This window comes from Podarcis muralis, chromosome 10 (assembly GCF_964188315.1).
Source record: "Podarcis muralis chromosome 10, rPodMur119.hap1.1, whole genome shotgun sequence".
Taxonomy (NCBI): Eukaryota; Metazoa; Chordata; class Lepidosauria; order Squamata; family Lacertidae; genus Podarcis; species Podarcis muralis.
In genome coordinates, this window is record NC_135664.1 from 71984964 (window position 1) to 71999789 (window position 14826).

Consider the following 14826-nt stretch of genomic DNA (forward strand, 5'->3'; position numbering starts at 1 on the left):
GGGGTCCAATCGAGTCCAGAATCCTGTTCTTACAGTGGCCAACCAGGTGCCTGCAGGAAACCATCGAACAGAACATGGGCACAAGAGCCCTCTGCCCTCCTGCAACTGGTTTTTGGAAGTACTGCTGCCTCCAGCTGTTGACCTCTGCAGACAGTCAGTGTATACCAGGCATGGCCAAACTTGGCCCTCCAGCTGTTTTGGGACTACAACTCCCATCATCCGTAGCTAACAGGACCGGTGGTCAGGGATGATGGGAACTGTAGTCCTAAAACAGCCGGAGGGCCAAGTTTGGCCATGCCTGGTGTATACAATTCTAAGTTGGATAGAACAAGTTCTGTTCTAATTGGTCTAAGACAGAACTAGACCTTTAAAATACGAAGCTTTCCTTTTTAATCTGGCAGGCTTTATTTGTGACGGTATTTTGAAAAATGCAGCAATTTCTAATTACAATGCAAGTTTCAGTTGCATTTTAGCAGCGTCATTCGGCTCATGGAAACTTTACCCCCCCTGACCCCCCCCCCGAAAGAGAACCTGACCTCAAGAAGAAACAGCACTCCCTCATGGTAATATAAATGAGTGGCCTCAGTTTCAGTGACCAGATCTCCTCCAGCCATCCAACACCAGTTGGAGTAGAGACACCTGTTGGCCAAAGGGGGCTAGTTTCATCCCTTGAAAGACGCAAACCTATTTCGCAGGCAGTTAATTTTCTGCAGGGCAAATTCTTAAACAGGCACACAAAGTGCCACTCACGAGCCTGACCCGCTGCGATCAGGTAAGCTCTGCTTATACAACTCTGCAAATCGGACAGCCGTGAACATTTGGAGCTAGATGCCAAATTTACCAGGGGGTGACAATGACTTCCATATTCCAGGGAAGACCCTCCTCTTCCTCCTCCGCGACCAGCAGGCCCTACACTATGCTATCAGCTTTCCGCCAATGTGCGGTGCTTAGAAATGCGCCTTGCTCTGAGAGGCTACTGTTCCAACCAAGGGGTCTGGTCCACCTTTCCCCTCGCGGCATGCTGTGGGGATGCAGGAGGGTAGTTCTAACCACCACCGCTATTCTCAGCTTTATGCTTCTGACCTTGATGAAAAGAGAGCTGAAGACCAGGGCTGGAGCGCTAGCTGCCTCCCAAAGAAATGCGGAAGGCAGGCAGAATTGCAGCCTCCGCTCCAGGAAGAAACGGAAAGGCTTCCCCTCACCTGGGCTTTCATCCCCGAGTCGCCGTTGACACTGTACTTCTTGTGCTTCGGCATGGCGTTGCTACCTGGAGCTTTCTCGCCAGCCCTGCGCAGTCCTCCCGAGAGAGAGGCAGCTGGCCATCCCCTTTATACCTCCTTTCCCTGCACCAGTGACCCTGTCCGCTCTGGTTTCAACTCTCTTGCTCGGGGAGGGAAGATAGGGTAGAGGCGGGAGGGAGGTTGTGAGAGGTAAAGAGGGCTCCTTCCTCTTGCCTGGTGGCCTCAACTCTCTCTTCCAGGGCTCCATTTGGCAGGGAACGAGCCCGCAGCTTTAATGAATTTCTGCTGCTTGTGCCTGGCGGAACAAAGCTTTGCTGGTCTTCTCTCTCTCCCTCCCTCACCCCATTTCCCCTTCTCCTTCAATTGTTGTTTTATCGCCTTCCCCTCACATCAGAACCATTAAGCTGCGGTTTCTAACATGGCCTGGCTTGTGCGCGCGTAACAATGGCTCATTTATGTAACCAGAATATTTCCTTGCCTGCTATAATGAACTTGCTAATTAGGTACCTTTAAATTTGAGGCTCTCTCCACCCACCCCTGTTTCCACAACCTCCCTTTCCTCAGCCTCAGATTAAGTTTAAACAGAGACACATTAGAACCAAGTTAACTAATGAGCAACTAAAACAATGAAGGCATTTATCGGCCAAAGTGTTGGTTGAGGGTTGTTGGGCTTTTTTGCAACGGTCGAAAAGGTCACTTGCCCTTATTGCAGTTGCAAGAAAATTGTGTCCTTCAGAGACGCACTAGCGTAATGCAAGGAAGCCACAGGAGACTAAAATAAGCACATGGCTGTTTTTCTTCCCAGTTCTGACACCTCCTTGAAAAGAGAAGGGGAAGAGGAAGACCAAGAGTGCCCCAAAATCCAACTATTCTGGACAACAGCCATACGAAAAATATGTAAAATAACTAAGCAAGTATTAGACACCACCCCAGAATTGGCCCTACTAAACATCTTCCAAGACAGCAATGCCCATTTACACCACAAAGAACTCATAACCCACCTCCTTTCAGCAGCCAGAAACACCATAACCAGACACTGGAGAGACCTGTCAGGAGTAAGCATGGACCAGTGGTACCAAATAGTATGGGAAACAGCCCTACTAGAAAAATTAGCCAATAAACTGAAACTGACACAGGGACAAATAGAAGAAGACGTCTTCACCCCGGTATGGCTCCCCTTTATCACATACACAGCCCAACAAGACAATGACAATAATCCACCAACAGCATACAAATCAATATGGCTAACCTGATCCAAAACACTCACCCACCCCACTCACACACGAAAACAAAGATCACCACAGCCAATCACAAACAACCAACCACACCATAGGCCAACCCCAATCTATCTCACCACCAAAGGAACACAAGTGAACAGCAGAGAACCGGCACGAGCAACGCTGACACCAAACCCATACATTTAGCAAAATAGAAACATTGCCACCCGACCCCGACCCCATCCATCTCCCCCCCCCCCCACTAATGTCTCAACAAATGAAACTAATCTGTAAAAATGTTACATGGAAAAAATATGAGAGACATTACACATACTTCTGTAAAACAAGAAAATCTTTAATAATAATTAAAAAAACAACTATTACAAAATAATAATAATAATAATAATAAATTTTATTTATATCCCGCCCTCCCCAGCCGAAGCCGAAAAAAGTACTTTCCAAGAAAAGACCGCATCAGCCTGGATGTGGGCTTCAGTCCAGGGACTGAACCCGGTGGTGTCATAGGAACATCGAAAGCTACCTTATTATCAGTCTGTCCCTTGGTCCATCTAGCTCAGTATAGTCCACACAGACTGGCAGCAGCTCTCATGCAGTCTTTCCCAGTCATATTGTGAGATGCTGGGGACTGAACCTGGGACGTTCTGCTTGCAAAACAGGTGCTCTATCATTATGCTACTGTCCTTCCTCACTACAGCCCCAGCCTGCACAATGAAACATGTGAATGACACCAGGTTGGGGAAGTCTGCACGATGGTGTACTCAGAATACTTCTGGCGCAGGTGCAGAACTCTGCATGCGCCACAGCCTACAGCCATACCACCATGAACACACTCAATCTCATAACCTGTGCAAGGCAAAGAGCGCAAAAACCCCCACAAAACTCTTATTCCAAAAAAAGAAAAAGTGGTGCAGACTTTTCTTCTTGAGGCTGCTAACTAGTGACTCTGCCAATTTTGCAGCGTAAAATAACTAAGCTGGGAGCAGCTTGAGAAATTCGCCAGAGAAAGTCCATCAAGTTGTGATCTGCAAATAAGACCCAACCATATTTTTTTAAAAAAATATCCTGCATGTGGGAAGCCTGATCTTCTACTCCCAGCTATCATGCACAGGGAAGAATCTCTGGCACACAGCTGCTTAGGAAAAGAGTGAGAGATGGAGGAGTCAGGTTCAAATCATCTTTCAGTCAGTTCTGTCCCTCAGCCTCCATTCTCCATCTCTAAAACTAGATCTGCTACCCAGTGGACTAGATAGGTCCAAGGTTAAATACAGCAAGACCATGAACTAAGAATTTTGCACACAAAGTACCACTTAACAGAGATGGGTGATTGGTGGTCTGCAGGAGGCACCAAAAAACCCCCACAACTTATTCTGACACATGGGGCCCCAATGAAGACACAGAAGAATAAGAAAGCTAACTATTTCAACTGTTCAGAAAAGCAACAATGAATCCATGTGTATCCTGGATTCACTTCATGGTATTATCTCAGGTGCATCCTGGGAAGGCAAAGAGCCACCTGTCTCCTGAGGGAGCAAACCTTGCAGGAACCATGTTCGGTTTCCCAGTTGCCTTCAGCTCAAGTCAATGACTCTAAAGTCAATTAACTCCAAAAGGTAAAGGACCCCTGACAGTTAAGTCCAGTCGCAAACGACTCTGGGGTTGCAGCGCTCATCTCACTCATCTCACAGGCCGAGGAAGCTGACGTTTGTCCGCAGACAGTTTTTCCGGGTCATGTGGCCAGCATGACTAAGCCGCTTCTGGCGAACCAGAGCAGCACACGGAAACGCCGTTTACCTTCCCGCCGGAGTGGTACCTATTTATCTACTTGCACTTTGATGTGCTTTCAAACTGCAAGGTTAGCAGGGGCTGGGACCAAGCAACGGGAGCTCACCCCGTCGCGGGGATTCGAACCGCCAACCTTCCGATCGGCAAGCCCTAGGCTCAGTGGTTTAGACCACAGTGCCACCTGCATCTTAACTCTAGGGGGTGCCAAATTGGTGTGCTAAATTAGATTCAAACAAACTGCAAACACGAAACAGTTTTGTAGCATTTTAAATACGAACAAAAAATCATTTTAGTAATGGCATTTGTGGACTTCACTCTACCTCAACTGATGGATGCCATCCTAGGTTACGAGTATATATACTTGCAAGGGGGAGATAGGAAAATATATAAACAGTAAGGTCAGGGGGGAAACGTAGGAAATACAGACATAATTACGTTATTAAAAGTGGCCATTTTTTTTTTTTTTAAGTAGATGGTTATAACAAAGTGCCATACTATGGGAGTGCAGAAAAAATGCATCTAGTTCTCTCATGGCCTGGAGTGGGATGTACAAGGGACCCATATCAGAATATTCAGGGATGGGCTGAGCTAAGTAGGAGATTTTGGGTGGCATATTTTGCTAGGGTGAACTTTACCCACTAAAGTCAGCAAAAGTTCACGTACAGCAAACAGGACAAAGTCACGTTTCATTTTGGCTGTCCCTGAGCAACAAGGCTCAGTGAAAGGAAACTGGGCAGCTACCGCGAAGGGAAAGTGCCAACAGAACACTATTAACATCCGTAAGACAGAAAGATGGCCAGCCTTTGCTCAAACCTGGTTTTGTATCGAAAAATGTTTCTGATGACCACGGTTCTGGGCTTGGGCGGAAGCTTCCATTTCGGATTCCAAGTCTCTATGATCAATTTCACTTCACCGTTCGTCAAGAAGTTCATCAACGATACCTGGCTGGAGAGATACAACGCTCCCCTTGATGACCAGAGCCTCATGCCCCTATGGTCATTCTCTGTGTCTATCTTCAGCATTGGAGGACTGATGGGAACCTGCCTCTCAGGGCATCTGTCTGCAAAATGTGGAAAAAAGAACTGCATGATATTCAACAGCCTCTTCATGTTAGTAGCTGCAGGGATCATGGGAACCAGCAGAATAGCAAAGTCCTTCGAAATGATTCTCCTTGGACGACTCCTGTATGGTTTTAATGCAGGTTTGGGCGTCTGTATCCAAGGTCAGTACCTAGCAGAAATTTCTCCTAAGCACCTCCGCGGCTTGACCAATGTCACTATTGCAGTTCTAGCAAACCTGGGGAAATTTCTTGGGCAACTGACGGGACTCCGCGAACTTTTAGGAACAGAGTCCCTGTGGCCTTTCCTGTTGGCCAGCAGCAGATTCCTAGCGCTGCTGTTGCTCATCACAGTCCCGTTCTTCCCTGAATCTCCGTCGTATCTTATAATCCAGAAGGGAGATATGGAAGGCTGCTTCAAATCTCTGAAACAGCTCTGGGGTGAAGGGGACCACAGAGCAGAGGTGAATGATCTGTTGAAGGAGCAGGCAGCCACAAAAGAAGCAAAAATTATGAGTGTGCTAGAGCTCTTCAGAGATCGCTCCATGCGATGCCAGATACAGTGATGTCCCGCAAGACGAAATTAATTCGTTCAGCAATTTTTGTCGTCTAGCGAATTTTTCGTCTTGCGAAGCACGAAATCCCATAGGAATGCATTGAAAATCAATTAATGCGTTCCTATGGTCAAAAAAAGTCCAAACAAAGCCAAATTTGGTACAACAACAGTTTATTAACTGCTCTTTAAAGTCACACATACTGTAAAGAGCAGTTCAAAAATTGAAGGGAAAATAAATTAACTTTATAAACAAAACATGTCTTTGTTTTTAGACAAAGAAAACAAAGTCGCGAGACGTTTTCGTCTTGCAAAGCAAGCCCATAGGGGAAATTCGTCTTGCGAGGCAAATCGAAAACGGAAAAACCTTTCGTCTAGCGAGTTTTTTGTCTTGCGAGGCATTCGTCTTGCGAGGTACCACTGTATACCTGTTGATCATAGTGGCAGGTACACTACCAGTCAGTGGAGTCAGTGCCATCTACTTCTACTCTTTTGACGTGTTCCGTACAGCCGGGTTTAGTGAAGAACTCAGCCCCTACGTCACTCTAGGGATCGGGGCCTGTGAGCTCTGCTCAACCATTGTGTGCTGCTTCATCATTGAGCGTGCGGGCAGACGGACACTGATGCTGTGGGGATACGGTCTCATGATAGTGGCCTTGGCACTCCTCACAACTGCTCTCTCCCTGCAAGACAGAACCTTCTGGATACCATATTGCAATGTTGCTCTCATCTTCCTCTACATCGTTCTCTATGGCGTGGGGTCTTCAGGAACAACGTTCCCCGTCATTGCAGAACTCTTCACACAGTCATCCAGACCAGCTGCATTGGTCATTGGCACAACACTGCACTGGGTGGAATTGTACTTGATCGGGATGCTGTTCCCTTATTTAGTGAGTCATCTGGGCAACTTCTGCTTTCTTGTTTTCATGGGCATCATGACAATCTCATGGGTTCTCCTCTTCCAGTTCCTTCCAGAGACAGAAGGCAGGTCGCTCATGGACATCCAGATGGAATTCAATCATTTAAAAATGGGAAAGAATCCGCCTGAAGATCTTGAAAAGTGCACAAAACTCTAGAAGGTCAGAAGGATGGGGACTGCTGCTCTAACAGAATGGAATGTAGCAACTGGGGTGGATAGCAGAATTCAACAGGTCCATTATTTCCAAAGGCTCTGCTGAAATCAGGGTTTCATTGAAGAATAATGTGGTACAGCCCTCTTCAGAATGTAAATTCAAAAGCATGTAGGGCAATTTCAGTCTTGAATACACACACACACTATTAAACCTCATACTTATTCCCTTTTAAAGGCTGATACAGGGAGAAAACCCTAGATTTATTCTGTGAGTAAAATGAAAGATGGCCACTGCTGGTTCTGCAAAGAAAATGGGGGGCACTGGCACCACATTTGAAAGAATGTCTCAAAACAGAAAGCATTTGGAGTATTGTGACTGAAGTGAGCAATGAATCTTTTCAGCTTCAAGTAATAATGAACTCATTAACATACTTATGTGAGGTATATCAAATCAAATATAGATAACATATATATCTCAGGATTTTCTCTTAAACACGTTATGCTATGAAACAGTCTAGGAATTGGTTAATAAATAAATAAAGATACCATGGATGCTATATGCTAAACACCAGGAAGACAACAGAGTTGATTAGGAAAATATGGAGCCGGTTGGGAGATAGTAAAACTGACAAATGAAACTGCAGGAAGAATATAAGGATTATTTCAGCTGGGAGTACCTGCTAACTTGGGGCCAGTTTACCTGCAAGATCCTGCCCGTTTGACCACTTCAATCTGTGGAACTAGCCCTGTTACAGCTGCCGCATTAATGCTCATTCCGTATAGGTAGGAAATTGATCTTTTAGTGTAACTTTGGAACTCTCTGCCTATTGACATCAGGCAGCCACCTTTGCTGCATACTTTTCGGCACCTGCTTAAAACCTTTTCGTTTACACAAGCTTATCCAGACATGTAAAGATGCTGACATGTTTCAGTCTTTTTAAGTGTTAATTTTAATTATCTTTAAATGTTTTTTAATTGTTTGCAACTGTTTTTTATTGATCATGTTAGGGTTCCAAGGGGTTGCTCGAGAGCAAGCAGGCAAATGCCTCCCTGCTCGGCTGTCAAGCCTTGCTTTTGATGCCAAAATAAACTTTATCTGTCCAGAGCGCCACTCTCCCGTGGCTGGCTCATTCACTGGCAGAAACCGTGAGTGGACGGTCCTTAAACCTTCCCCAGCAAAGTAGTTTCTTGACGCCCAGTCTGCGCCTCCCCTCTCGGCGTGGAAGCTTACTGCGCAAGGAGGGCGTGGGTAACGGAGGACCTCTCTCCTCCCTGCTTTGCCCAGGCAAGGTGTCCTCGCACCGCCTCGCCTCCTCCGAGCCCCGAAGCTCCTCTCCACTGGAGGCGTGGTTACACTCCTCCGCTGAGGAGGAGCTGCGCCCCACAATCTTTGGGGGCTCTCTGTAATCCATCTGGCTTTTCCCCTCTCCCCCGAGCCGATGGCAGTTCCCTGCCAGATCATATTAATATTTCTTGTAAAACGCCAAGAGGATCAAGCCATATATCAATTTTGTTAAATAAAATAAATTTCCAGATCCCTCAAAGAAACAACAAGGTGTCTCACAAAGAGGAGAAAAGAATGGCTCACACAAAATGGAAAGCTACCCTCCTTTTGGCCATTCTCTTCAACATCCATGGTGAGGCAGTGAAGCTGGTCCCCAATAGTTTAAGCAGCTGTCTCAAGCCATACAATTGATGAAGGTTCAATTTCCATGTCAGAATTCTACGTTGTACAGGATTTGGAGGTTATTTTAGGCCTCTTGTCTCAGTTACTCATAACAAAGCGACTCCACTGAGGTTCAAGTTGTATTATGAAGGGAGGTTGGTATACCGAAAGAAAGAGAAAGAGAGAGAGAGAGAGAGAGAGAGAGAGAGAGAGACGCGAAGGAAGCAGCTTTTGGAATTAGTCAAGCAAACAGCAAATGGAAAGTTGCAGGGGCCGACCCCCAATTGTAATCCGGTTATTCAGGCTTGCTTGTAACTAGAAACCTTGAATATGGTTCATTTTTGCAAGATTACAGCTTGTCGAACAACCAAGAGATTGAGGATCAGTGTCCAAGGCAAAGTCCACACTGGCCATGACTCAAGCACTCCAATACACTAATATCAAAGCACCCACTGAGGGTTTGTACCATAGCTGTAATTCATCATTTAAGAAGCGGGGCCTGCATGAAAATATCAGTGTGTTCCCCATTCAGATGGGATGGCCTTCCCTCACCAGTGTTTCTTCCTGAATACTTTTTGAAGATTTTCTATTACAGGCACCCCCAACCTGCGGCCCTCCAGATGTTTCGGCCTACAACTCCCATGATCCCTAGCTAACAGGACCAGTGGTCAGGGATGATGGGAATTGTAGTCCAAAACATCTGGAGGGCCGAAGGTTGGGGATGCCTGTTCTATTACTTGAGGTTTCTCCCAAACCAGATGATATTTCCTGCTCTTGTGCATAGTTTTTGGCTATATGAGGCCCTAGAGGGTGATCTTAGCATCTTAATTTTATTTGTGATTAGTAAACAAAGAGAAAAAAAGTCCATCATGCTAATGCCCCCCGCCCAGCACACCATTAGTATTTGACCTGAAATATTTGAGGAGAAAAAATAAAGAACATTTAGTGTGGTTTAAATGTTATATTATGTAGAATTTTGTATTAGAATACAGGTAAAAATTTGAAGAGGATAGTATGTGCTTTCCTTACATTATTAAAATAAATTTGGCATTCATTTGTTTGTACTTATGGAACAGAACATTTTCTGCAGGTAACAAAGCTCTGCCTCACATCACAGCCTCCCAATGCCACAATTTCTTTTTTTAAAAACATCAGGTTTTGATTCTTTCTAATTTGATCCTCATTCAGGGTTGGGCATTTGACCTTTCACAAAAGGGCTGGTCAACTAACTGATCAAACATAGTCAAATATTAGTCAAGTATTTTGGAACCAAAGACATATACTTTTATTCAACGCTATACAAGAGTAATTTTAATTGATTTTATCCACTATGATTTTTATCATGATTATGTAATATATATGATATGATATAAAAGGTCTACTGCATAATGCCGACTAGATAAAGTAATTAGTTGCCTGTAACCATGAAATAGGAAGGGATGCGGGTGGCGCTGTGGGTAAAAGCCTCAGCGCCTAGGGCTTGCCGATCGAAAGGTCGGCGGTTTGAATCCCCGCGGTCGGGTGCGCTCCCGTCGTTCGGTCCCAGCGCCTGCCAACCTAGCAGTTTGAAAGCACCCCCGGGTGCAAGTAGATAAATAGGGACCGCTTACTAGCGGGAAGGTAAACGGCGTTCCATGTGCTGCGCTGGCTCGCCAGATGCAGCTTGTCACGCTGGCCACGTGACCCGGAAGTGTCTTCGGACAGCGCTGGCCCTCGGCCTCTTGAGTGAGATGAGCGCACAACCCTAGAGTCTGTCAAGACTGGCCCGTACGGGCAGGGGTACCTTTACCTTTACCTTTAACCATGAAATAATGAAAGTGGCTTACAACTGTAACAAATTATAAAATCAATGTTAAGCAAAGTCCCTATTTTTGCCTGGAAAAACCTGCTGATCTATGATTCTCCTCATATCAATGGCCTTCTGGAGGAGGTTCCTTAGAGATTCTGCACAGGGGTCTGTTTAAAGATCAAAATATACACACCTTTCCAATGGACCTCAAACGTGCTATAGCACTTCACACTAATGGCCAATTAGCATCAACACCTCTAATAGTTATAATTTTATTATTTATACCCCGCCCATCTGGCTGGGTTTCCCCAGCCACTCTGGGTGGCTCACAGCACATATAAAAACATAGTAAAACGTCAAACATTAAAAACTTCCCAAAACAGGGCTGCCTTCAGATGTCTTCGGAAAGTTGTGTGGTTCTTTATCTCCTTGACATGTGATGGGAGGGCATTCCACAGGGAGGGAACGTTAGTGAAAGCAATTCTGCTTAAGGAAATATAGTGGTGCCTCGCAAGACGAAAAGAATCCGTTCCGCGAGTCTCTTCGTCTAGCGGTTTTTTCGTCTTGCAAAGCAACCCCATTAGCGGCTAAGCGGATTAGCGCTATTAGCGGTTTAGCGGCTATTAAAGGCTTAGCGGCTTGGCTGCTAAAAGGCTATTAGCGGCTTAGCGGCTTAGAAAAAGGGGGGGGAAGCGGGGGGGAAATGGCAAGACTCGCAAGACATTTTCGTCTTGCGAAGCTAGCCCATAGGGAAATTCGTTTTGCGAAGCACCTCCAAAATGGAAAACCCTTTCGTCTAGCGGGTTTTCCGTCTTGCGAGGCATTCGTCTTGCGGGGCACCACTGTACAAGAGCACCATGTGTGACAATTCAGTCACACATGCAGATCACTGCTGGATGCTGCAAGCCTTGAGGAAGGAAAGACTGCACCTGAACCAGTTTACTCTGGCACGAATGTTCACAGGCAGCCTGCCACTTCAGAAGGATACAGGCTGAACAAAAGGCATCTAACAAGGCAAACTTTTCTTTAAAAAAAGCAAACCCGCATGTTGTAGCACAGTTAGCATCAGATATTAATTACACAACTAGGTCTTGCAGAGTGAAACACACACACCTCTCAGCAGCGACAGGATGTTCCCCCAGAGTCCTCCATTGCCATCTATTATGCACCTTGTTCCAAAGTCCAGCCATTTATTTGTTCATTAACAGACCTCAATGGTGCTTTTAGTGATTCTGCAATGTGTACCGTTTCAAAGGAGAACTCCCCACTTCCTGGAACTCTCTCACCGCCAAAGTAAGTTCACAATCAAGAAGAAAACCTCAAGTTATTTGAGCACAGCCAAGGCCAGGTAATGCTAATCAGCAACTTTTCATTCCAGACAACAAATGTCCTGGAAAATGAAGTCGTACAAGGGTGTAAGCTCTCAGAAACCTTAGCTATACAGACAGAACCGTTTCCTCTTCTATAATATCTCCTCTATCTTGGGTGCCCTCGTTTTGTCCCCACCGAGGTATTGTTTGCAGTGCTGGAGGGCAAGGGCTAGTGGGCTTCAGTAGGAGAGTGGCGCCCAGGCGCCCAGAACTTCTGGCTCTCAGAACTGCGCTGTGCATTAAGGAGCGGGCTGGGGGGAAACCTGCCAACTCTCTAAGCTCTCTTCGTTAGTCAGAAAAGAAAAGCCAGACAACAAAAAAGGAATGCCTTGCTTACAGGCGAGATGCTTATCAGCTGTCCTACTTTCTCAAATGAAACCAGAAGTGTGCCTCTGGATGGTTATGGGTTAACACCTGAGAGGGAGACCAAGGCACACAGACGCAGTTTGCAGAGGCAGACTTGGCTCTGCTGCGGAAACACGTACCTTCTCTCTTGCAGAGAACAGCTGGCTTTCAGAAAACGGGGGTTAGGGAAATTTAGAGGAAACATCACGGGACGCGGGTGGCGCTGTGGGTTAAACCACAGAGCCTAGGACTTGCCGATCAGAAGGTCGGCGGTTCGAATCCCTGCGACAGGGTGAGCTCCCGTTGCTCGGTCCCTGCTCCTGCCAACCTAGCAGTTCGAAAGCACCTCAAAGTGCAAGTTGATAAATAGGTACCACTGCGGCAGGAAGGTAAACAGCATTTCCATGTGCTGCTCTGGTTTGCCAGAAGCGGCTCAGTCATGCTGGCCACATGACCTGGAAGCTGTACGCCGGGTCCCTCAGCCAGTAAAGCAAGATGACCGCCGAAACCCCAGAGTCGGACACGACTGGACCTAATGGTCAGGGGTCTTTTTTATCACACTGCAAACCTGCAATGCTTAAAGTTTCAGCCAAAAGGTCTAAAGATCACTTCTACTTTTGCTTGTGCCAAACTCTAATACCTTAACTCGAGGTGCGGTGCCAAGGCCTTTGCTAAATCCTCAGAGTGGTTAAGATTCCAGCCTGCAGCTAGAATGTCACATGAGTTAAAACCTCAGGAGGATTAACACAAACAACTTAACTCTTCACTGTTCTTAAGTTCAGCCTCGTTTCCTCTCACACAAGGCAGATCTGTGCATCTATTCCACTGCACAGACCACTGCTTATATTGACCTCTCACTGCCTCCTGATCGGCCACATTGATTACCAAGCAGCTGGCAAGAATGCCACTTGGAGGAGATTGGATGGGCTGAACTAAGAAAGTGGTGGGGGTGGATGCGAGAGAAACAAGGTGCAGGGTATGGTCTGAGGACACATGATGCAGCCACCTTGCGGAAGCTAAACAGGTCAGAGTCTGCTCAGTACCTGGGTGGCTGAGTCCCATGATCAAAGGAAGATGGGATATAAATATACGAAACACACAAACCAAAATGTCAGGTAACTGAAATTGGTCCAACTTTGCACTGATCCATAATAACAACTCCATTACTTAATTCCTTAATGTCTGACTATCGTTCAAAAGCATGCACATCTCTTAGGCTTGGAGCAGCAATTAACTGTTGACCTAATTTGATTGCAAATACTCCATGAAATCATTATGGTAATGATGCCTGAGGAATTAGGCTGATGCCTACCTTAGCACACTTGCATTTACAAATGTGGCTTATTTTTGAACAACTGCTGTTACTTCACTTTATTCCTGTTTTAGTTTCATTTTTTTAAAAAAACTGTAGACCAACCTTAGTGTTCCAGAAACATAAGCCAAGGAGAACAAATTTTTTCACATTAATAGAAACTTGTCTAACACCATTAATGCTGCAATATTTCATTACCATCTTTGAAATGCTAACCATTACAAAGCAACGACATTAATCAGTTTTCGTAATTAACAGAAATATTAAGTTAACAGCAAAAATGCTCGACCATTATTTGTTAGTACTTGACCAATTAACCAAATCTGTTTTGGTTAGAGCAGCTCTTCAGCTGTGCTATGGCAGAACAACGCAAAAGGAACCAAGTTTCAAACAAAAATAACCATAGCCACGGCAGACTGTATTTGAATTGATGGTATCACAGAATTTCTGGAAATTTAGAGGATGTTAAGTGTGCGACATACCAGATTTGAGGCTTCTGAGACTTTTCAGCCTACAACGGCTGTTGATCCACCTGAGTGCAATTCAGAGCCCTGGTTCTTTGACTATACCCTCAATACATCAAGGCCCATCTTCTCCAACCCAAGCCTGCCTGCGGACTGAGACAGTTGATAGCCATTCTCTGGATGGCCCAACCTCTGATGTTAGCTGGATGGCACAGGGCAGGGAACTTTCTCAGGTGGGGTGCCCCCATCTTTGGAAAGCTCTTGCCAGGTAGACTTTTCAGTGCTAGGCAAATAACCTTACATTTTTAAAAGTCTGAGAATGTAATCTGATTTTATTTTATTCTACCATTGTGATGCTCTTGTTTTATGGCCTCTGCTGTTTGAATACGTTTGATTCATTATTTTGATCTGCCATGTTGCTACTTCATTTGTTCTAATAGTTATTCATAAAGATAATGCTACTGAAGGGAACGATATAACTTTCTAAAAGCTATTTTTTATAGCTAGCTAACCATACCTTCCCTTCTGCACATAATACTGTAAATCTAATAGTACTCTCATTTTTCTTTCCTATAAATGGTCTTGCAGTTGACTTTGATTGGGATTAAAGTTTAACCTTTAAATCATGATACACATTGTCACTGGCTCATACCAGATTAAAAGCAGAGTTCACAGCTCTATTCCTAGCATGAACCAAGACTTCAGCAAAACTGCAACCTTTGCCCTACGCTCTAACACTAAATTCAGACAGAGCGGCGAGTGACTCCAACAATGCTCAGTGGGGTGTTTTCCCCCCCAGCCAAAATATCCGATGCCACAGCGAAACTCAGAAATCCTACAAACCTGACTACTGTAGAAACCTGTTAACTGCAAAGGCAGCCTTATGTCTACACTATTAACACACCTCATGTATTTTCCTAGAGGTATACAAAAGCTA

The 14826-nt window shown here is 45.3% G+C and overlaps 1 protein-coding gene and 1 pseudogene across 1 annotated transcript in view; one reads left to right on the forward strand and one right to left on the reverse strand.

The window, feature by feature from the left end:
• AHCYL2 (adenosylhomocysteinase like 2) overlaps positions 1-14826 on the reverse strand; it is a 98018-nt gene that overhangs the window by 40856 nt on the left and 42336 nt on the right. The gene's annotated exons all lie outside the window — the stretch shown is intronic.
• On the forward strand, positions 4918-7374 carry LOC144329020 (solute carrier family 2, facilitated glucose transporter member 5-like; annotated as a pseudogene).